The 23984-nt window shown below is 37.8% G+C and overlaps 1 protein-coding gene across 2 annotated transcripts in view; it reads right to left on the bottom strand.

Annotated features, from left to right (window-relative positions):
• Positions 1–23984, bottom strand: part of GJB1 (gap junction protein beta 1) — a 272150-nt gene that overhangs the window by 215587 nt on the left and 32579 nt on the right. The window contains exons 2-3 of one of the 2 annotated variants that reach the window (XM_044056841.1): positions 10455–10604; positions 6983–7080 (exon numbers count right to left, since the gene is read on the bottom strand). The gene's annotated coding sequence lies outside the window, so the exon portion shown is untranslated. The remainder of the gene's footprint in view (positions 1–6982; positions 7081–10454; positions 10605–23984) is intronic. The other variant, XM_044056840.1, reaches the window with a different exon arrangement.

Here is a 23984-nt window from a genome sequence, read left to right as displayed (position 1 = left end):
TTAAAAATATTAAGCACATATTAATGGATTCATGGCATTGCTTGGCAATACTCGAAGATTATAATACAGTTAATCTGAAGGAGGTGCATTTAATAACAATAGACGTAGTCAACTTATTTTCTATTATTCCATTAAAAGAGGGACTAGAATTGTTTGAAAGGAGTTTAGTTTATTACGGTAAGATGAATACGTCCAAGGTTAAGACCTTAGCCAATTTAATGGAGATGGTGCTGGACAATAATTATTTTAAACATGGTGGTGAGCATTACAAGCAATACTCAGGTGTAGCTATGGGGGCAAGATGTGCCCCCATTTATGCCAATTTGGTTTTAGCCATGTGGAAAAAGCAGCACCTTTTCACAAGCAAATTTTGGTCAAGGATTGATCTATATTTGAGGTTTTTGGATGATATTCTACTTTTTTTGGAAAGGCAGTATGGATGAATTTAATGAGTTTATGGAATTTTTGAATAGTACAACATCTTTTCTGAAATTTACCTTTCATATTAGTGGGGATTCCTGTGAATATTTGGATATAAAATTATATAAGAGGGATGACCGACTTGAGTCTAATATTCACAGGAAAAGGACATTTTCAAATTCATACTTGCATTATAAGAGTTGTCATCCGCCTTTTCAAAAACGTAATTTGGTCAAGGGACAAATGGTAAGGCTCTCTAGAATGATTAGTGAAGATGTGATGTTTAATGTGGAAATTGAAAATCTACTTGGCATGTTTATGGAGAGAGGTTACCCGAATGAATTACTGGTCAATATTAGGAAATAGGTAACTAGTAAAAGGTATTCAGACTACAAGCCAATATTGAGATATGGTTTATCTAGTCAACCTAATAAAAGTAGTAACAGCACCTTTAAATCAAAAGCAATGATATTGCCATATAGCAATTATACACCTTCATTGATAAGTAGTATCAGAGATGTGTGGGAAAAGGTGTTTTTGAACCAAGCTGAGATTCTGCAAGACTTAGGTCAATCCCCGACTGTGGTGTTCAGTAGGGGTAAAAACCTTACAAATTATTTTGAGAGTGAAGTTTTGTTTAGAGAGTCAAAAATGAAAAAATGCGGGTTCTGCAGATCTTGTAGGTTTATTATGGATGGTACTTATGTGACAATAAAAGGATATGAAAGAACCATTAGATGCCCAGGGCACGTAAATTGTAATACTAAGTTAGTTATTTACCTGGCAACCTGTTTATCATGTCAAGCATTTTACATTGCTAAGACTATTAGAAGATTAAAGGAAAGAATAGCTGAGCATATTAGAGATATTAGAAACAAAAAAGAAACAAGTTCTCTGTATATGCACAGCATAAATTGTCCTGAGTTTAAGAGATTTCTTTTTTTTGTGATTGATAGGATCCCGCAAAATATTGATAAAGAGGGAGATGTTAATGCTTTGCTTGAGTATAAAGAGTGCCTGTGGCAACTTAGATTAAATGCATGCAGTAAACCCAGAATTAATGAACATATTTCTATAGTAAGTTATTTAAAAATGAATTCATACAACATTTGACATAATTTATTCACTTTATTTTAATTAAATGTGTTTTGATTTTACATTTATATATATATTTTTTATACCCTTATCTATATGCATTTTTTATGTACAGAAGGTAACTATTTAATAGTTAATAATAATAATTTTACAAACGACATTTTTTATATATATTAATTATTGTGTATTTAAAGGGTTAAATATTTATTAGATTAAAGATATTATAAACATTGTACATAAAGGGGTAATATTTATCTCATTTCACATTTTACACAAAAGGTTAGGAGGCTAGCATAATATAATTTGAAACCAAGGTCATATATATATTTTATATTTTATATTTATTTTTATATAATTATATGTTTTTAAACAATTTCTTATGAACGGTTGCAAATGTATTATTTTTTGTTATAGGCAACATATATTTTTTGATGACTGAAATTGTTTTTTGGTGATTTTAGGAAATCAATTAATGAGGCAGAATATATACAAAGTTTATTTATACCAAGGTTATTTATTTATATGAGGTCTATTTTAAATGAGGTCTTCTTTTGATTGTTTAAGTAACTTTATTATGTCTTATTTTGGTTATGTATTAATATATATTTTCCTAATTGATTAATTGTACAAGTATTTAAGTATTTATTTCATGTTAAGTGACTGTTTTTAACCTAATTTGACAAAGTATATAAATCAGCTGTTTTTTCTTTTGATTCAACTCTGATGAAACCCACGTTGTGACGGGTGAAAGCGCTAAGTTTTTGGATGTACATTAAACCTTTTTCGTTGTATTCTATTGCGGTTCGTTATTTCTATATTACTAGTTTTCAGTCCTTGTGTTAGTTTACTCTGTCCCATCTGTTGAGGAACGGACAAAAGAGACAGCATCAGATACAAAAGTTGTGTACTCACTATAACAATATATATCTGTGTTATCTGCTTTCATCCTTCCTCAAACCCCCTTACTTTCCCCATCTTTATTATTCTATTTCTTTGACTCCTGGAGTGACAATACTGAGCTACCTTAGCTATTACATATCTTATTTTCAAGCCCACGTATTACAGTTGATTTCTTTCTTTCCTTCTTCCTGGCCTTCTGTTAACTTTTTTGTTGCACATGGGGAAGTATCAATTTTTCTGGTATTGTGGGCAAACTCAATCTGTGGTAACTTGCTCATTACAAGGGGATTATGGGTAAGGGTAGGTGACAGCACTGGATCTTAAGTTTGAGACTTATCTGTTGAGGAAGGACAGAAGCAGAAAAAACAGTGCTATCATTATGGAGAGTACATAACTTTTCTTTACTATGAAACATGAGAATATCTGAACCTGTACAGTGACTCATACAGATATTTAAGAGGAGACCTTATTCAGGTATATAATTCAGAGACAATTATCTGGGAATGTTTGGAATTATTAAACAGTAGTAGAGAATCATCAGATAACCTAAGCCGAAGATTATATTTGAATTCAAAATGTGTTTATTGGTTCTCAGAGAATAACTGATAACTGGAATAGACTATCAAATTATATTAAAACAAGCTTTAGTTTAGATATTTTTAAAAACAGCTTGATCACTTATTATGGGAATCATTGTTTGGTTTATTGGCAGGGTAGAAGGGCCTGTACCTGAAATGTATGTATGTATATATGCATAACAATCATTTACATTATGTACAGTTTATGAGGGTAGTATGAAATAGATAATAAAGTGGGATATATGTGATAATGAATGCTTGTGAAAATACCAAGAGCATAAGAAACAAGACAGGAGAGGTGTCAGCGTCAAAACTGAGGTAGTGAAGAAAGAAATAGTAATGGGGAAAGGAATTGCACTGTTAATGCACTGGGTTAAAAAGGGAATTCATATTTCCTAGCTAAGTTCAGAAATTATACTTCAAATAGGCACAAAAACTAATGAATTAGCTGCTGGTATTGCATAAGCCACTGAGTAAAATATACTGCAGTTCACATTGTGCAATTCATGTGTCCAAGACTTTTGCTATACTTTTGTACTGCAGCGAGTATTGAACTTTTTAAGACAGGTGTTTCCTCAGCCTTTGGCAGTGATCATAGGTTCATGGGTAGGTACTAGGCCATTGGCCCTAGGGCCTATATAAGCCTAGCCAAATGGTACCCTGGCTTTTGCCACCCAAGAAACTTATTTTCCTGTGCCCCTGTCAAGCAGAGCCACAGAGGTAATCCCCGGGGTGAATTTCCTATCTCCCATCCAATCATCAAGATTTTTCTTGAAGAGTGCTAATGAGGAGATTTGTTTGATATAGATAGGTAGTTTGTTCCACAGTATGGGAAGTCTCTGAGATAGGAATCTATCCCTCCAGCATGTTCTCTTTATTGTGGTGACAAGGTTTAGGTCCCTAGAGCGTGTAGCTTGGAGGAATTGGGATTTCTTTACGTGGATCATGTCCAACAGCTCTGGGTTTGACATAGCTTTGTATGTTAGGCAGAGATCGCCTCTGAGTAGGCGATATGCGACAGAGTAAAGCTGGAGTTTTTTGAGCCGGTCTGCGTAGGGAATCTGTTTGAGGCTGGTAATCCTTTTTGTGAGGTATTTCTGTGGCCTTTCCAGTTGTTGTAGATGTCTTGTGAGGTACATAACCAAAACGGGCATTGTACTCTATAATGGGTCTAATGAGTGATGAGTAGAGGGGAATAATAACCTTTTTTTTCCTGGATGAGAAACCTTTTGTGATGAGGTGTGCCACGTAGAAGGATTTCCTGACTACTGTGGCGATGTGATTATCAAAGGAGAGACTACTGTCCACCTGTGTCCCAAATTCTCTTATCACACTTTTGGTGTTAAGTAGACTACCACCTATGTGGTCGTTCATGGGTACAGAGTTTTTACCAAAAGGGATGACAATGCACTTTTTGGCATTGAGCTTGAGGCCATAGCTTTGACATCAGGCATCTGTCTCAGTGAGGCCCTTTTGTAGATGTCCACATTGTTAGGAGATTTGATTATGGCTCCTAGTTTGCAGTCATCTGTGAACTTTGTTAGCCAAAGACGTTCTGTGTTAGCCTGTACTTCAGAGAAGTAGATACCAAACAGGAGAGGACCTAGGACTGAACCCTGTGGTACTCCACTTGTCACTGGTCTGAAGTTGGATTTAGAGTCTGCTACTTTCACAGTGTGGGTTCGGTCAGTGAGCCAGTTGGCAACCCATCTTGTGACATAGGGGTTTATACCTAGTTTAGTGAGTTTGTCTATAATTCCAGAGTTGGGGATGGTGTCAAAAGCCTTGGCAAGATGTAGATAGGCTGTGTGTACCACCTTACCCTCATCTACAGCTTTGGTGATCGCTTCAAAGAAGTCTATCAGGTTTAGGAGACATGATCTGCGTTTTACAAACCCGAATTGGGTAGGGTCCAGAGTTTGGAGATTACCAAAGTCATTGTTTATAAGTTCCATGATGATACACTCCATAGCCTTGCAGAACAGGCTCGTTAGGCTAATGGGGCGGTAGTTCCTGGGGTCCGTGGTGGCTCCCCCTTTGTGGAGTGGGATAACCATTGCTGTGTGCCATTCAGTGGGCACAAAGCCTGAGGTGAGGCTATGATTGAACATGGTACTTAGGTGGGGTGCCAGTTTGTTCTGTAGTTCATGTAGAACGCAGCCTGGGATGCTGTCAGGTCCCATGGATGCTGTGTTCTTGGCTTTGGAGAGTGTGTTTTTTACATGTGCAGCTGTGATTACAGGTACTTTGCCTTCTTCCGGTATAGAGATGGGCCCTTTAGGGGATGAGAGAGGGATAAAGTTAGCACTGAACCTGTCTGCCAGGATGTTGGCAATATCAGTTGGTTCTGTATATTTAGTGCCATTGTGCTGTAACTCAGAGCAGATCTGAGTGTTGCCATTGAGATTCTCGACATAGCTATAGAATGCTTTGTGGTTCTCTTTAGAATCAGTGGCGATTTTGTTTTCATAACTAGCTTTGGAGGATCAGTAATTTCCCAGTCTTACCAAGCTTTTCTGCCTTCACTGAGTTTTTTTTTTTTTTTTGGGGGGGGGGGTTGTTCTTTGGGTACACTAATGGCTTTGGTGCAGGTAGCATATGAAATATAATTTTTTTGTGTTTTTTTGTGATCATCTTCCACTTGCTTAAGTTATCCTTGGTTTAGGAAGCGGTTGTCTCTCTGGGACCAAATTTTCCTGCAGTTGAGTTTACAAAAGAAGTTAACTTCTTTATTTCCTCCAAGGTTTGTGGTTCTTATTTATTTTTGTTTGTTTACATGGACAGTTCACTGGCCATAACAGACCATTTATGGGCACAGCCCAAGTGAAGAACTTCCGGGGAAAAATAAATAAATAAAACAGAATTAATTCACAAGGAGTGAAAAATCACAGAAGGTACAGGTTCCAGTAGACAATTGAAACAATGTGCAAATATTATTACCAGGGGAGAAAAACAGACGTGGATAAATTTTAGTAGTAAATATGGGACATAAGCAGCAGTTGAGAACAGATGGTGGAAGCAGGTGACTGGGAGCCATCTGGCTTGGAGAGGGTGGTACAGTCCTTCTCCTGGGGAGGGTGGTGGTGAAAATGAATTAGCAGAGTTTATTTTCAGTAGGCTCTAGAGTAAATGCTTAATTTAAACAACACATGAAACGTTCCTCAGGGCTGGATTCCAAGAGACTTGGCATGTGTATAAATTAATTATTCTTGTGTAAGACCTATCTATAAAGCAGACTTACATTGAAGTGAGTCACTTACACTGAGAGCAAGACTTTTAGAATCATGCCTTTAGTATGCTACTAAATATCAGATCAAAAATCTAGCTCCTATGTTCATCATGAAGTCTAGGATGCTGGAGAAGATGTGAAACCTGCCAAATGGGCTGTTAGGCAGATGTAGAGAATTTGGATAAATTTATTAGTTTTCACACATATTGCATCATGAAATGGCTTTTCAAAGCAAATAACTGTTCTGTTATGGACGTTAGCAGTTAGATATGTAAGAAGTTTTTCATATCTTTGGTATAAATATGTTTTAAAATTGTTTGTGTCTTTCGGCTTTTCCCGGTTAGGGGTCGCCACAGCGGAACTCCGGTCCGCTAATGATTGGCAGTTGATTTTTACGTGCTGAGTCGCCAGCTCTGATGCACAACCTTCAACCAAGGTACGCCCATTCACGCATGTCTCCACGCAGAGGACGCTCTAGCTGAGAATTGAACCGGACAGCGTCTTACTGTGAGGTGACAATGCTATCGCAGCACCAATACAGTTTATTAAATATCTACAGTGGAGTTACAGTTTTATTGAATGTAACATAAAAAAACTTTACCAGCAAATGTTAAAAATAAATTGATCTATAAATCAGAATAACTCTAGAGATAATGTAGAACAGGTAATGTTAAAAGTTTGTTGCGTATTTGCACTTCATGATGTAACATGACTAATAATACAGGAAGTCAGAATTGTGTTGTACGTGCCCTTTACTTACTGCTTCAGTAGATGTAATGATGTTCCCAGCTTGAAAATACATTCACATATATACGTGAAGCTTTAGGCAGCATCAACGCTTCTTTCCTCCTTTTCAACCTAGGGCAGAAAAAAATACAGACATTACCAGTAGCCCCATCACTTTCGCAGTATGGGGATGGCATTGTTGTCAGTGAAGCCATAGTTGTCCCCCAAGTACTATCATACTAAAGTAATAATGCTACTTCCCCTAACCCTAGCCCTACACTACCTTATCAAAAATCCTTCCTTAACTGTATTGCAGACATAGACTGTACACACATACACACCATCACACTCTCAAAACCATAAAACTATAACATTACCTAGCCCTTACTCTAACCCTGACCTGCAAACACACTGCAGAACCTTCACACACAAAGGCACACTACTAAACTTTTTCCTTTACCTAGCCCGTATCCTAACCCTAACCCTAGCCATTTAGACTTTTTCAATGCTGTAATTCCATTAAACTGTCAGAACATAGTTATACGACACAAACCACCTGAAATGCCTTACACCAATCAAAAAATTAATTGAATATATGAATAAAAAAAAAATTAAAAACATAATTCTGAATTGCTTCCTTAAATACAATATAATGACTTATTTATATATTCATTAAATCAATTCTCCATTTAACCCTGGGGGAAATAATGCTCTCAATACAACTACCACCTTTTTTCCTATTATCCTTTACTATTTCTTCTTTGATTGTTAGAGCTGGTGGTTGCATTTGATTATGTGGATATATAATTTTCTGAGCTCTGTTGGCTTATGATCATCCTTATGTTTGTGTATGTGTGTGTGTGTGTGTATATATATATATATATATATATATATATATATATATATATATATATATATATATATATGGGTCCTAGTCTTATGATCCAAAGTACGTTCTATCAAAACATACATGATCAAACTCACTTTCGCAAAGTTTATTTTATCGAAAATGCACTTTCACTGAAAGGTAACTAAGCAAACAGTTGTTTGCATGCAGATTTAGTTGTACAGCAACATGTATTTTTATTTCATTTCTCTTTTTTTTTTTTTTCTTTTTTAATTATGTTCTTACACAAGTGCATTTTTGAAAAAATGCACTTTTGTGTAATCAACTTCACGAATTTACGTTTTGATGAAACGTAAATTTGCTGGATCAAAAACAAAACAAACATTTCAAAAACAAAATACCAGAATGGAGAACTTGCCTAACATGCCCTTTTCTACACTGTTGGTATATATAGTTAGGGGGGAGAAGCCCCCCACATTGGGGGTTGTGGGGGGGCATAGACCCAACCTAAGTGGGTTTTAATTACACCGGTGTTTGTTTCGCTGAAGTGTGGGCAATTGTTTACTTGCCGTGAGAAAATTTCGCTATTTGCTTATTTTGCTTTCGTGATTTTCATCTCACTAAAATGAAATTTGATGATATGGCCTTTCGAATATTAGAAGTAGATCCACATATATATATATATATATATATATATATATATATATATATATATATATACACACACACACACATGTATATATGTATATGAGCTTCCTATTGAAATGCCGAGTTCATACATGCAGGGAAAAGAACTAAAAATGAAAATGCAGAATAGTGAATTTCGAACATTGCCTTCTCCTTTAAACATATTTTTTGCAGACAGACTATGTATATATATGTGTATATATGGATCCATATGAGTACATCGACATTTCATAACAACGAAAGTCACTTCTTCGAAACGAAAGCATCGACCCATTCAAATCATCGACATGACAGCTATGCGATGTTTACGTCTCCGACAATAAAATACAATGCCCAACCAGTAAATGACAACGCTGTTAAGGTACATTGTAAAGAGTCACGTAACACCCTACCCGTGTCTACACAAAAACAAGTGCTAACATGGGTCCTGCAAGGGGGAAGTGAAGGATACGATATTGCGAAGTTTAGTATGGGTACAGTATCATATCATATCCTTTACTTCCCCCTTGCAGGACCCATGTTAGCACTTGTTTTTGTGTAGACACGGGTAGGGTGTTACATGACTCTTTACAATGTACCTTAACAGCGTTGTCATTTACTGGTTGGGCATTGTATTTTATTGTCGGAGACGTAAACATCGCATAGCTGTCATGTCGATGATTTGAACGGCCGATGCTTTCGTTTCGAAGAAGTGACTTTCGTTGTTATGAAATGTCAATGTACTCATATGGATCCATATATATATATATATATATATATATATATATATATATATATATATATATATATATATGGGTCTTTTTTAGTAGACCAAATTACCACTTACCTGAATTATAAATAACCAAGATGACAAAACCAAAACCACATTTTAATGAAGTATACATCACTGAAACAGATTCCCAAGAAAACCACTTGGCCAACATAAAAAGAAAAGCACATCAAAACATGTTAAAGCTTCAGCCCACCCCCCCAACTAAAATACCATCTCCAAGATCACACTATAATGGGGAAAAAGGGAAAATGTCCCATGTTGGCCAAGTGGTTGTTTTCCTGGAAATCTGTTTTGGTGATGTACACGTTCGTTAAAATGCAGTTTCAGTTTTATCCTCGTGGTTATTTGTAATTCGGGTAAGTGGTATTTCAGTCTACTGAAGTAGACCCTTTATATATATATATATATATATATATATATATATATATATATATATATATATATATGTGTGTGTGTGTGTGTGTGTGTGTGTGTGTGTGTGTATGTGTATGTATATGTATATACCTGTATGTATGGTATTAATTATCACCGTGCAGAAAAATTGGTCACACATTGACACCACACTCACACTTATGCAAAAGAAAACTTACCAAAACTAAACTGATTACAAAAAGGTTTCCTGCAGACACATCTCTTTTTCTAACTGGGGAAACAAAAAGAAAGCGAAAAAAAATACCACTATTTTGCACTTACACTCTGTTTAGCGGTACTGTTATGAAAAAGATTTTTAGTAAGATATTGTGTATGGGGCAAGGTTATGGTCAGGTGTAGTGTTGGGTTAGAGTTCGCATGTATGAGTTAAGGATATGCAGGGGGAAGTTCACTCTAATGCTCTTTAATACCCTGAGGGCCAAGTAGTAGAGGTCAACCATCAGTCAACCTGTTTCTTCCTGTGTCTCTCCCTCAGGGATGTTTACTCTGTGAGGAAGTTTATCAACCTGAAATGTTTACTTAAACATTTCACAACCAGATATAATATCGATATCCTCCCTGTGAGAAAATAATTCATCTGCTACTACAGAAATTCAGCATAGTGAAAATGTAATCTAGAAGCCTTCACATAGTGACATTCTTCCTAGTATTCTGAAAAAAATACGTTATTTTATTGAATTCTGTGGAAGGTAAAATAAAATAAGAAATGCTGTGTTGGTACACTAACAGTAAACACAAAGACACTGGAACATAGATGTGATGTAATACCTTTTATTGGACCAACGTAGGTTTTGCAATTACTCAAGTTTTCAGGTTGGCAAGAGACCTCTGTTGGAAGTTGTTAAGTTATTGATGTTAGATGCAGTGCTTACATATCCACTTGTACCTAGTAAAGGAAGTACATTTTTTTCCAGATGGCTAAAAAAAACAAACAAAAAAGAAGCTTGAAAAATGCCAGTGTGGAAAAAAATGTGCAGCTTGGATTTTTAAGTATAATAACTTCACACCTCAGAGATATACAGTACATGTAAGTGCGTCTCTGTGTCCATGCGATCCTGAAACTGCAGTAGAATTTGTCTATGGAATGCACTTAATCTGTCTAATCAAAATGAAAAAAAAAAGTCTCAGTAGCTCAATCCTTAGTCTTCTATTTTTATAAAGCCATTCCTTAGAAACACATAATTGATAGAAGCTAAATTTTACCTAAAGTGCTAGAATGGAAAAAAAAAAATTATCTTTGTTTTTATATTCTCTGCAAGCTGTCAAGCAAGTGTCAGAATCTTTTACTCAATTCCTTTTCATGGAAAATACAGGCCTCCACTCTGAATGCACAAATCAAATGTACTGAGCATTAGAATCCCCAAACTGCATTTGCTGAAAATTTTTTCCTTAAAGCACTTGTGTTTTTGCAACCCCCCCCCCCTCCAAACTTGTTTGTACCAACTCCATGGTTTCACCAACTTGAAGAAAGGGGAAATTCCCCCAGAATGGAATCACTTCTGACACAATTTGCCAACAGTGATTTCCTATGAAGGAGTTGTGATTGCCAGGGAGCTGAACCTCGGGCAATTGAGGCTTGAGCATTCGAACTTTGTCCACCAGTAGATTACCCAAACTGCAGACGTAGTAGTGTTTTAATTCACTTTTTTCTTAATATTAATCATTGATGCAATAAATTAGAGAATAATGTAGCATGTTCTCTGTTAATTAGGAAACTCTGAATCAAAATTTTAGCCTATTTTATCATAAAATATAAAATAATGCTGTGAAGCCAGGGAGGCTGATAGCATGTATACCAGAATTATCACCGTGCCCAAAGTTCTATGTTTACTGATAAATTTAAAGAAGCACACAGATATTATAAGTAAATATCACAATACATTTTGCAGTGAATAATTCTTTTAGAGAATTTTTACCCAGACAGTGTATTTTGAACTTGCAATACTCTAAATGAAATGTAAACTAGTTTTGGTACAAATTAAAATACAGTTTAGTAGCTGCTGAGAAATATAAAAAAACACCTAGAGATGAAACAGAAAACAGTTAAACATCACAAGACAACTGAGGTGACTAATTAGTAGACCTTTTAAACATAATTTTTTGATGAGAACTTAAATTCAACTGTATTAAAATTTAAAGTGCAATCCTAAAATAAGTTAAGGTGGTATTTATCACTGGCAGAAGTCACCACATTTAAAATAAATTGTAGACAGGAAAAGGCCTGCTTTGAAGAAACTATGGGCCAGATTCAATAAAGCCTACACTAAGTGTTCACAATATGTATTCAATAAAATTCTTATCACATTTTTTGTGTTTTCTAGTCACTCAGAAATATTACACTAAGTGTGCATGTAGTATACACTTTGTGGTAACCTTTATGAATCCCTGTCAATATTGAAAGCTGCAAGAATATCAGTAGGAAAACTAAATTAGGAGGAAGAAGGTGTGCATTATGTCTGTGTTGTCTGTTCACTCAGAACAATGTGCACTTAGTGTAGGCGTTATTGAATCTGGCCCCTATGATTAAAAAATAAAGCTTTCTGTGAGTGCTGCTTGCTCTGTACAACAGCCCAGGACTGCATTTATTGTAAAGTACACAGGCAGTGGAAGGAGAACACTGAAAATGGCTCTAAAAATAGAAGCATTCAGTGTAGTTTGCTTTTGTACTGTAGTAGCCTTTTCTGTCTGTATGCTGTGATGTCAGATAGAATTGTCATAGATGTTATAACTGCTAAAACGCTCTGCTTAGTTGGATACCAAAGGAAGTAGCATAACCCATATGTGCACCTGAGATCAGCAAAAGGATAGATAAAATATTTTTAAATATTCATCACTTTCTTACAGAAAGCACTATTTCCGCATATCAGTCTTATCTACTTCCCATTTCAGCTGTCATTTGTATCTCTTCTAGCCTTTTTCTTCAGTTCAGCCCCCTCCTTTATTCTCCTGAACACCATGAGAGTCGTATTCATTTCCTTTATCTTATTGCAGTCCACCAGTCAAAACTTCTTTAACTGCTGTAGACATATAGCATTTGTATCGCCTTCACCATCTTGAGAAATCTCTTTTGAAGTTCTTTGTCCCATTTTCAAGTATATTTTATCAAACTGTCAAAGGTGGGCCATCTACACACCCTGGAAACTACAGGCCCATAAGTCTCACTAGTTTCATATGCAAAGGAATGGAAAGAATTATCATGGAGATGATCAATAATGACATAGTAAACCTCCAGACACTGGCCCCAACCCAGTTTGGTTTAGTCAAGGGCAGATCATGCCTACTTAACCAGGTGGCCTTCTTTGAGAAGGTCAGCAAAGCAATGGATGAGGACAAAATTGTTCACACTGCCTACCTTGATTTGGCCAATGCATTTGACACAATACCCCACTTCAGCATTATTGACAAACTGAAGAGGTTAGGTACAAACCCTTACGATACTTGGTGGATAGCCAGATGGCTCACAGACAGGACCCAGGAAGTTAGAACTGGGGAGTCCACCTCTAGAAAGAGGCCACTCACAAGCGCATTCCCTCAGGGATCCATCCTGGGACCACTCCTTTTGGGGATTTACTTTTCTTAAGTCAAAGCTAATGTCAGTGGCCTCTGGCTGACTAAATTTATGGCTGATAGCAAATTAGGAGCAGTCATAGAATACTCCATCGAAGCAAATGTTCTCCAGGAAGAGCTGACACAAACAAATAGCTGGTGTTAGAGCCATGGATTAAAACTAAATGGCAATAAATGCATAATAGTATTCTTTGGGAAGTCTTCCACCCCTGGTAACTATCATATCTGTAAAAGATCCCTAAAAGTTGACACAGTAGTCAGGTATTTGGGGACACACACATATAGTAATCTAGCCTTTGACCGTCACGTGTCTACAGTAGTGATGAAATCATTCTATGTTGTGCAACTTGTAAACAAAAGTATGGCATCTAGGTCCAAGGAGGTCATTGTTGCACTGTATTCGGCATTCATCAGACCTATCATTGAGTATGAGACTCCCTTTGGTATGTACCTAACCAGGCATATCCAACAATTGCAATGTCCACAGAGGTTCCTTAATAAAAGAACACAGGGCATAAGTAACACAGCCTATGCAGACAGCCTCAAGGCCCTATCCCTTTATTCTGTCTCCTACAGACTGTTGAGGGGAGATCTATGCCTGGCATATAAGGCATTGCCAGACCCCACCCTGATGGACCTCCTGCATATCTGCAAATGAAACAGCACCAGTATTACCTGTTTCTAAGACTTAAACCTTGCCTGTAGTATAAATATGACCTGGGGAGACAGGTTTGTGTCCCAGAGATTACTCCTTCCCTATCCATTTGAAATAGAGTTCCTCCTTAACTCAATTCAAGTGTAACTTGGATAATTGGATGGGGAACAGTAAGTTCATCTTTGGTTTGGCACCTATGTCTCTAATGGACAAGGCAGCCTGTAAATGGTTCATCTCCCAAGCTACTGCTTATACTTATCAAGGGTATCAGAACTTGTCAGAGATTTGGGATGCATGGCTAGGCTTAAAAAGGCTCTTGTAGTCATTAGTAAAACAAAATAACCGCCACTAAGAGAAATTAGTCATTTATTCGACAATTTTCAAAATGAGTGCTTTCGTTTGCTGCAAGCAAACTTCATCAGATGAAGTTTGCTTGCAGCAAACGAAAGCGCTCATTTTGAAAATTGTCGAATAAATGACTAATTTCTCTTAGTGGCGGTTATTTTGTTTTACCAGTTACTTCGTGCTCTTGTAGTCATTAACCTATTAAACACTTATGAACCTATTCCAGGCCCAGAAGTACTCCCATCCCACACAGAAGTAGTAAATGTTATCCTCTTTAGACCCTGTGTCTTCTTGCAGTACTCTCAGTACTCTCCAGCATCCAACTTACTCACACACTTGTGACAAGTGGTTTTGTTCAGGTATAATTACTACCTCAGGAGTTATTTTTCTCTCTTGCTTTATTAAACATCAGTACACAGACTGTAGTCCCCTCCATCCTCCCAAAATGCATTGTCTTGGACTTTATCATATAAAACTTCAGTTGTACCTTGGCCAGCTACATGGTGTGAAATGATGAAGCCTTGATTATAACCCACACAAGGAGAGGTGTTGGTAAGTTGCCAAGGTGTCAACAACTGCTTGCGCAACTTGAAGGGAGGACGACACTCCAGTCTGCTGCACTCCTGCCTTGTAATGAAGGCAGGGGATGATGCATCAGGGATTACAGTGTGCATTTGAATGTGCCATACACTCATCATGCACTGTACTTGCAGTTAGTGGTAGGTCTGATGGCCACTGTAGTCCACGGGGTTGTTCATGCATGCTCTGCTTACATGGCATACACTAACAAAGTAGGAGACTAGAGTAGGGCAAGAAAAGCAACCCAGTCCAGTGGCTGCATAGATATTTGCTCCTGCTGTTACCTCCAGCACCAGTCCTAAAACAATGTGATAGAAGAATGGACTGGACTTGGAGGTAGCAGACAGAGAACAGGCATAGAGGAATAACAGCAAAAACATCTCAGCTACCACTTTTCTTCCTTTTGAGTACTCTTTATTCGGATCTTGCTAAATACTACCATCAACATAGGTTCATAGGTTATAGGTTCATAGGTTTATACTAGGCTATCTGCCCTAAGGCATTTATAAGCCTAGCCCAAATTATTGTGGCTTACGCCACCCCTTATATGAAAAAATACTGTGCCCATTAGTTTGTTGTGCCTCTGTCCAGCAGTGACTCAGAGATGATTCCCGGGGTAAACCTACGATCTCCCATCCACAGGTCTAGATTTCTCTTGAACAGAGTCAGCGAGGTGCTCTGCCTCACATGGACCGGGATTTTATTCCACAGCATAGGGAGTCTCTGAGTGATAAATCTATCCCTCCAGCATGTCCTATTTATATCCGTGCTAAGGTTTAAGTTGCTTGCTCTAGTGGTTTTGGTGGATTTGGATTTTTGAGGTGGAGCATGTCCATTAATTCCGGGTTGGACATGGCCTTGTATGTCAGGCACATGTCACCTCTGAGCAGACGGTATGCGACTGAATAGAGCTGGAGTTTCTTCAATCTGGCAGCATATGACAGATTTTGGAGTCCCTTTATCCTTTTGGTGAGGAACTTTTGGGGTCTCTCCAATTGCTGCAGATGTCGGGTGAGATACATCCCGAATGGGGCATTGTACTCGATCATTGGTCTGATAAGTGAAGAGTACAGGGGAACAATGACCTCACTAGATCTGGATGTGAATCCCTTCATGATCAGGTGGGCAATGTAGAAGGTCTTTCTAACCACTTTAGCAATGTGAGTGTCAAAAGAAAGGCCACTGTCAACCTGGGTCCCCAGGTCCCTGATAACCTCTTCTGTGCTTAGTGGATTGCCACCTATATGGTAGCTTGGGGTTACCTTGTTTTTCCCGAAGGGTATGACTATACACTTTTTGGCGTTTAACTTCAGGCCATGGCTCTGGCACCAGCTATCTGTTTCTGTGAGTCCCTTCTGAAGGATATCAGTGTCCGATGCACTTTCCACTATGGCGCCCAGTTTGCAGTCATCTGCAAACTTTGTCAGCCAAAGTCCTCCCATGTTGGCCTGTACTTCTGAGAAGTAGATGCCAAACAATAGGGGCCAAGGACCGAGCCCTGTGGGACACCACTTGTGACCGGCTTGGAGTCTGACACAGCGCCAGCAACTCTAACCCTGTGGGTTCTGTCCTTAAGCCAGTTTGCAACCCATCTTGTGACATATGGGTTTACATTTAAGCTGGTAAGTTTTTCTACAATACCCGAGTGGGGTATTGTGTCGAAAGCCTTTGCAAGGTCAAGGTAGGCTGTATGGACTGCCTTTCCCTCATCAATGGCCTTGGTGACTATTTCGAAGAAGTCGACCAAGTTCAAAAGGCATGATCTTCCCTTGACAAAGCCAAACTGGGTCGGGTCCAATGTCTGCAAGTCCCCTATATCTTTGTTTATGAGCTCCATTATGATCCTCTCCATAGCTTTGCAGACTAGACTTGTTAAGCTTATGGGGCGGTAATTACCAGGGTCCGTAGAGGCGCCACCTTTGTGGAGTGGGACCACAGTTGCCGTACGCCACTCCTTGGGCACGTATCCTGTGGTAAGCAGCTCTAGCATAATCTTATTATCCATCCACCCATCCATGCTTTCGGGTTGTACCCAACTCCTATAGTGGCCCTGTGAACAGCCACCACCATCCACAGAGTTTACTAAGCAGGTTGGGAATGGAAATAGATTGCCAGGCCTTTCTTTCATATTAGCACAAATTAAAGTGTCAAGATCTTAACCTCAGATACTAATAGCAATGGGAGCCAGCCGTGTCCTTGAAACACTAATGACTGATATTCATTTGTGAAATCACTAGTCTGTGATTGCCTGCTTTAGGCAAACAAATATTAGTTTTTTTTCTGTCTTAGTTGTGTAGTTATATGCACAGCATTCCTGGAGAAGACAGCTTGGGTAAACAAATACTTGGCTTAATACATACCACCACAATCTCTTGTCAAGATCCTTAATGTCATGTATTACAAAAATACTGATTGGGTAGACAAGGAATGTTTATCTGCCTGTGCTACTGTGTCTTTTTAAGCATGGAATTACATATATTAAGGGTACGCCACAATATAGCACTATTATTATTATGCTAAAGCATCCTCTGCGTGGAGACATACGTGAATGGGCATACCTTCGTTGAAGGTTGTGCATCAGGGCTGGTAACCCGGCACGTAAAAAGCAACTACGAATCATTAGCGGACCGGAGTTCCGCTGTGGCGACCCCTAACAGGGAAAAGTCGAAAGATACAACAACAACAACAATTATTAACTTTTATGTTTGCCTTTCAGTTCACTGTGTCTATATTCTCCATACCTCTCTACCTCTTACAACAAAAAATCTGAACAAAGCCATAAATAATGGGGGGACAAAGGCCCAAAAATAGGGATACTTTTTAAATATTGCTCTTACAAACTTAGAAAGTTGATAGAATAACAGGTTTTGCATTAGCATTAATTTTCTGAAGGGTATGCAAATCTCTTTCATTATTTTCTGACTTTAACCATCAATGATTTGCCAACAATTTGTAAGAAAACCACAATTTTATGAGAAACAGACCAAAAATATTAGGGGAAAATCTGGACAGTCTGCGAAAATCTGTACAGTTGAGACGTGTGATACACTCTATATGATTTTGAGAAGACCAGTGCCTCATTATATCATTCTGACTATTAAATAAATCATACGAATATGTAGAGTTAGCATTCGATGATGTCAATAAGCTATGAGTTGAAAAGTACCTAATTTATCTGGGGTTAATGCTAGCCTCTATGCAGTTGTATCTCTCATACTCTGCAGCACCCTCTGCTGCCTTTCACCTACCTAGCTCTTTCTTCACTCCCTCCTTTTTCTCACAGTCTATTACATATGCACTGAAGCAGCAAGAGAATATGTGAACCTGTGTACAGCTGTAGTTATGTTTGCTGCATTGTAGAATCATTAGCTGGCCTTTTAAACCCAGAGAGCTGGCCGAGGGGGAGATTGAGTGTTTAGAGGCTAGCTTGTATTTTCTGAGGTTGGAAAGAGAGAGAGAGAAGGAAGGAAGGGAGGGGAATGTCTAACTGTAGAATTATCTCCTTGCTGAAACCAAAAGCTAGGCTCTGAGTAAAGAAGGATAGCCGCTGAGGTTGCAGGACTCAGACAGATAGAATTCCATAAGGTTTTCTTCTGACATGCACTGTGTAGTGTATTCTTCCCCAGGAAAGGGAAGTGGAATTGGGGAGTAAGCAAAAAATCCTGGGTCACCTACAATATGGCAGCCTTCATTTCTTTTTCTGAGGATGAGACAGGGCAGCTGAATCTCACAAGAGACATCGGACCAAAGAAATTCATTGAATCATATCAAGTGTATTACTGTCTCCCTATTCCACTCCTTCAAGATGCTGAGTTTGAGATTACTGGATTCAGTTCTCAGCATAATTATTTTAGTAATGTTCCATAGCAGGCCCATTTCACAATTTCTGGGTAGTAGCTCATGCTTATACTGAAATAGTTTTGTAACTATGGCCTTTAGCTTAAAGTAGCTATAAAATACAACAAAGGTTAGAATGAAGTTTAAAAAAAAGTTCTAAATGTTATCCCTGTGCATATTCAAACACAGCTTGGATCTATGGATGGGAATTAGAAAGTGTACCCCAGGAGTGCCCCCTGTACTACTAATGGACAGAGGGAGCTCCTAAATGTAGTACAAAATGGTAAACTGGCTAGGCTTAAAATGGCCCACAAGGGCAACTAGCCTAGTACTTACCTCTGAACCTATGAAGTGAAGTAGCCTAGTACTTACCTCTAAACCTATAGAGTGAATTAACCTAATACTTATCTCGAAATCTATAGTGAGTTAGTAGACTGTCAGTTTTAATTTGAAAAGACCCAGTGCAGTCATGCAGATTAGATACAGAAAAAGTAACATCAGTAAATTAAGAATTTTGATACAGCAAACAAATAAATACACATGGTAGTATATGGTGCTGTTATCTGACCAGAAGATTGGGCCCTTCATTTCAGTACAGTTTCTGCTGCCACAGATAATCTTCACTGACTTTTTCCTTGATCTACTAATATTTGAGATATGATTTGCTTTGTTGTAAGGTTAAGAATTGTATTAATTGTAAAACTTTGTATATTTAGAAACTAAGTTCCCTTTCTTAAGTATATTTCTCATGTTCCTCTCATCTGATTATATTTACTTTACAGATTATACGCTAAATTAATACAGTTCATTGTTTCGAGTCATACTCTGGGGATGACGCAACTGTTTTATTTTTCTTTTTTGAATTACTTGGTTCTGGCCTACAACAACTGTGGAATAAGAAAGAAGTAATTGTACTGTGCTTTCACATGGTTAGATCAGCAGTGGCAAACTTTATTATTATTGTCCCTACGCTGTAACTGGGTAATGTGACTTGCTACCAGCTTTTATGGTTAGTTACTGTCTCTTACTGTTTTCTTCTTTAATAAATTCATTAATTGTTCCAAACTTTGACCAAATTAAACAGAAGTATTTGCAGAATAAGAAAACGTTGCTGCTTTTTCAACTAAACAGCAAAACAACCACCACAGTGTGTTTAGCAGGTGCAGCAGCCTGTCTTTTAATTTGCCTTTTTTGCTACACATTGAATTGAGAAACTACATAATGTATTAGTAGCAGTGCTAAAAATGGTTTCCCAGCAGTACTGACCTCACTTAGCAGAATTATAGTGTTTCTATTTGTATGTGAACCATTTTTCCTCTTTCTTTTCCTCCATGTACTTAAATGACAGTTCCAAAAAAGATAACAGACAATCCAGTTACAACTCAAGGATAGACCTGATTGTCATGGAAGCGAATGCCTAGGTTAACATTAGTTTTAACTAAGGAGCCTGTGGTGTAATATGTTAATGAGATGCTGTATCGCAGACTAGGACTGAATGGTGACTGGAAAATCTAGGGTCAGGTTTAGGCAGCTTGCTGTTACATTTTGAGCTCTGTGTGCTGCTGCTGTCATTGCCTGACTTACTCGATAAGCAATGTTAAGATTACATACTCTTGCTACAGTGGTGAATCCTTTTATCTTGGACAGTCAGCATTGTTTCAGAAGTGCAGTAACAAGGAATGAGAAGAAAGAGAAAAATAAAAACTGTCAGTGATGTTTAATTAAGGAATCTCGGGGATTAGTCAAAGAGTATGAAAATGATACCCCTGGTCTGGATAGTAAGGCAATACAAGCAGCTGCAAAAGAGCATGCCATGGAGCTCCAGGCTCATATAACCATAGGAACTGTTCAAATTTGCAAAACCATAAGAACATGAAAAGTGTATAAGAAGGCTTTAAATATTTGCATGTGTTCTCTGAAGCCATTCGGGTCAACACATTAATATATTGAATGGGGTAGTAAGCAGAGAATGCACTGAAGGAGAGTAATTTATCTAGTGCTGACGGGCTTTGGTATAAGGGTGTGGCTGTCATGACTAACCAGGATCTATGGGATGATGAGGTTCAACTATATAGTACAGCCAGAAGCAGAAACATTTGACTTATTTATCACTATCTTGTATATACCGATTGAAACCGTAATTAAGGCCCGGTCCACAATGAGATGATCTGCAACAAATTAGTGGTCGTAGCAAGGGACACCATGTTGTTAAAAATAATGCAGTTTGATAAATATCTGACTGTGGAAAAAACAAAACAAAAAAAAAAAAACTGTCAACATGTCCGGGCACTCAAAGGCAAATGAAATGGCAGGCAGGCAGACTTAAGGAGTCTTGCTAATATGGCTAAAAGTTATCAGAAATTGACACAATTTCTAATAAAGCCAAAAATGCCAAGCCCATGAAACTGAAAGTACATACATAACCAAGTCAAGAAGTGCCATTGACTTAGAAACAGCCTTTACTGCAGTTCTTTTACTGGTGTAGGAAGCCAGGGTACCCAGAATGGAAATGCCCCATTAAAAATATCATGTGGTTTTCCTGTGGAAAAAGGGGCTTCCATACGAGTAGTCATGTTAAGTGGATGAGAATGCAGTTAGTTGATCACAACCATAACAAGTTCACTGTTCTTTGCTGATCAGTGTTTTTCACAGAAAAGTCATTGCTGCCACTCTTTCTATTACAGCACAGCAGTGATTCCTATTTCTTTGCAATTTTTCACTTTTTTTCACAGTGATGTGACATTGAAGAGAGTGTATATAATAAAAAGTGTATCTAGGGGTGAATTTCTCTACACGGGAGAGGGGTTTATTCCCCCGCAAAAAATGTAGTATTGTATGTGTAGACAACACTGCAGACAGCTGTGTTTTTTCTGTTGTATCTTTGCCTGAGGATAAATCAGTACTTCACAATAAAACCAGAAATAAGTGACTTGATGGCAAAGTCTAAATTTCAGCCAGAAGGGCATCCTGTATAAGGGATTGTGAGTGCATTTTTCGCTGGACTGTAGATACACATTCTGACCTTTGGTTTGATTTTTGCTTTATATCAGGACTTATGCAGTGAACACAAAAGACAGATACAGTTACTCATGTGATAGTTATCCCACATCTTTTTATAAATATTTTACAAAGGAGGAATAACTAGGCAAGCAAATAAGTGTAACGAAGGAAATGATTTTTTGAGCTGGGATACAGGATCTGAATTGCCTAGACACAGTAAGGCCTTGGAAAATTTAATTCTGGTGGCTGCCAAAAAGCAATTGCTAGAGAATGTAAAGCAAAATCTAAACTAGCTATACTTGAATTAGTGCATATTGTGACTGAGATAAAAGAACAGAAAGTAGGATCTTTAGAAAACATTAGGAGTAAATATCATATAAAAAGGAAAATGGGGGAAAAATGCATGCAGAAAAAATGTTTTGGATGAGGAATGAGTTTTTATAGAAGTTAAGAATTGAATAATTTATGTAATGTTGCTTAGATTCTAGGGTATATAACAGTATATGTGATTTATGATGTTTGTAAATGTGAACTTGTTAATATGGTTGTGATGATAGGAGGTACTGCCAGCACAGCTAGCTGGAATTTTGTAAATAATTATATGCCATTTGTGAATATCAAACTGATTTATACAAGATACTTGTGTTACAAATGTATTAGAACTGTATGTCATGTGTATATCGAACTGATTTGCACAGATGTTAGTGTTGAAAATGTATTTGTAAAGTGCTTGTGTTTGAAATGTATCCACAGTGTGCCCTGTTGGAGAGAACAGAAATTACATGCACTATTGTAACTGTTAAAATGTATATGTTTAAGAGAGGAAAGTGGTTAACCTCAGTCCAGCAAACTTTAAAACATATCTGAAATTAAAATCACTTTATGGGCTAGGCCATAAAGATGCTGTCTTGCAGGTTTCAATGTAGCCAGGGACATAACGTTTGTACTAGGAAGCTTTCTGTATTGTCTTTGGGGTGAACTAATTACTACTCTAGAAGCATGGAGGTAGGAAATTGTTTTATGACTTCCAGCACCTGCCACAGATTTGAGCAAAAACCCTTGTGTGTATTTTTACAGGTAGGTGCTAAGGCCTGCCAGCTTCCAGCAATGGGAGTTTGCATGGGAACTAGAAATCAGATGACCAGTAGTGATGTCATTCTGTGAATGTAATATTTTAGACTTTGAGACTGAGCATTCTGTCTTCTGTGTTGGGCCTGACAAAAAGAAGGACCATTCACCACATCTTCTGCCTTGCTGTATTAAGTAAACAAGGAACAGTAATTCTCTTAGATTCAGTAAGGAATATAGTAATGCTCAGTTTAGATATTGTTTTTCTTTATTTGTCTCAGTCTTTTCTTCAATGTTATTTTAAATATTTCCTGTGAGTTTGAACTCTGATGTCACTGTGAATAGATATTTAGTATTGTCTTATTTTATTATTTATTATTAAATAGGTTTAAACCTTTCATTGTGGCTGATCTTTGCAGAAATATTTAAGTTTGGAGAGTATTTGCATATTTATTTGGTGACAGTGTGTGGGTCACTCCTAATAGCCTTGCTCTTGGTCAAACTACCATTTGTATTAATATTAATTTCATTCAGTATATTGGGTGCCAGTGGAAAATCCTTAAGGTAGCTGGCAGGAGTGTCTGGTGGCAGTCATAACTACCTTATAGTCTGGGCAGAAGGGGGGCTAGCTAATAAACTTGTGCCTGCCTTTCCCAGGTGCATGTGTGTGTGTGTGTGTGTGTGTGTGTGTGTGTGTGTGTGTGTGTGTGTGTGTGTAAATCGAACCTCAAAGAGGGTGCATGTCAGCTACTTGGCAGGGACACAAAGCACTGGTCAGACAGAGAGTGTGCTGGAGGTCTTAGATTGGACATTCAGCTGAGGTCTCAACTCTGTAGCTGTGCCAGTGGGGAGTCTTACTGGGGATCTGTAGAAAGAGGGAGAAACCTGTCCCGGACTGACTGTATTTCCTGTGTGCTCTTAAGGGAAATTGTGCTTGATGCAAAGAGCTGCATCTGGAGATACCGTGTGTGTACCTGTTATCCTCCCAGTGAACATCCCCCACAATTGCCAGTGGTGAGGATTGAGGCTCCTTGATTACTGGTCCAGAGCGGGGGTGTCACAATGCTTTGATTACTTTTATATAAATGTAAGTTTAAACAACCAGAACCACTGGAAAATTAGTGGAGTTCAAAATAATAACTGTATTAGTGTTTAAAACTTTACTTAAATGCTTTCGAAAATTCAGACTTCCTTAGAAACATTTATTATACTCAAAAAGCCCAATATTTAAATGTTCAGCAAACCAG

Source organism: Protopterus annectens, chromosome 14.part0, assembly GCF_019279795.1.
Source record: "Protopterus annectens isolate FY-2018-M chromosome 14.part0, PAN1.0, whole genome shotgun sequence".
Classification (NCBI taxonomy): Eukaryota; Metazoa; Chordata; order Ceratodontiformes; family Protopteridae; genus Protopterus; species Protopterus annectens.
The sequence above is the reverse complement of the archived record's forward strand: the minus strand, read 5'-3'. Positions and strand labels throughout refer to the sequence as shown.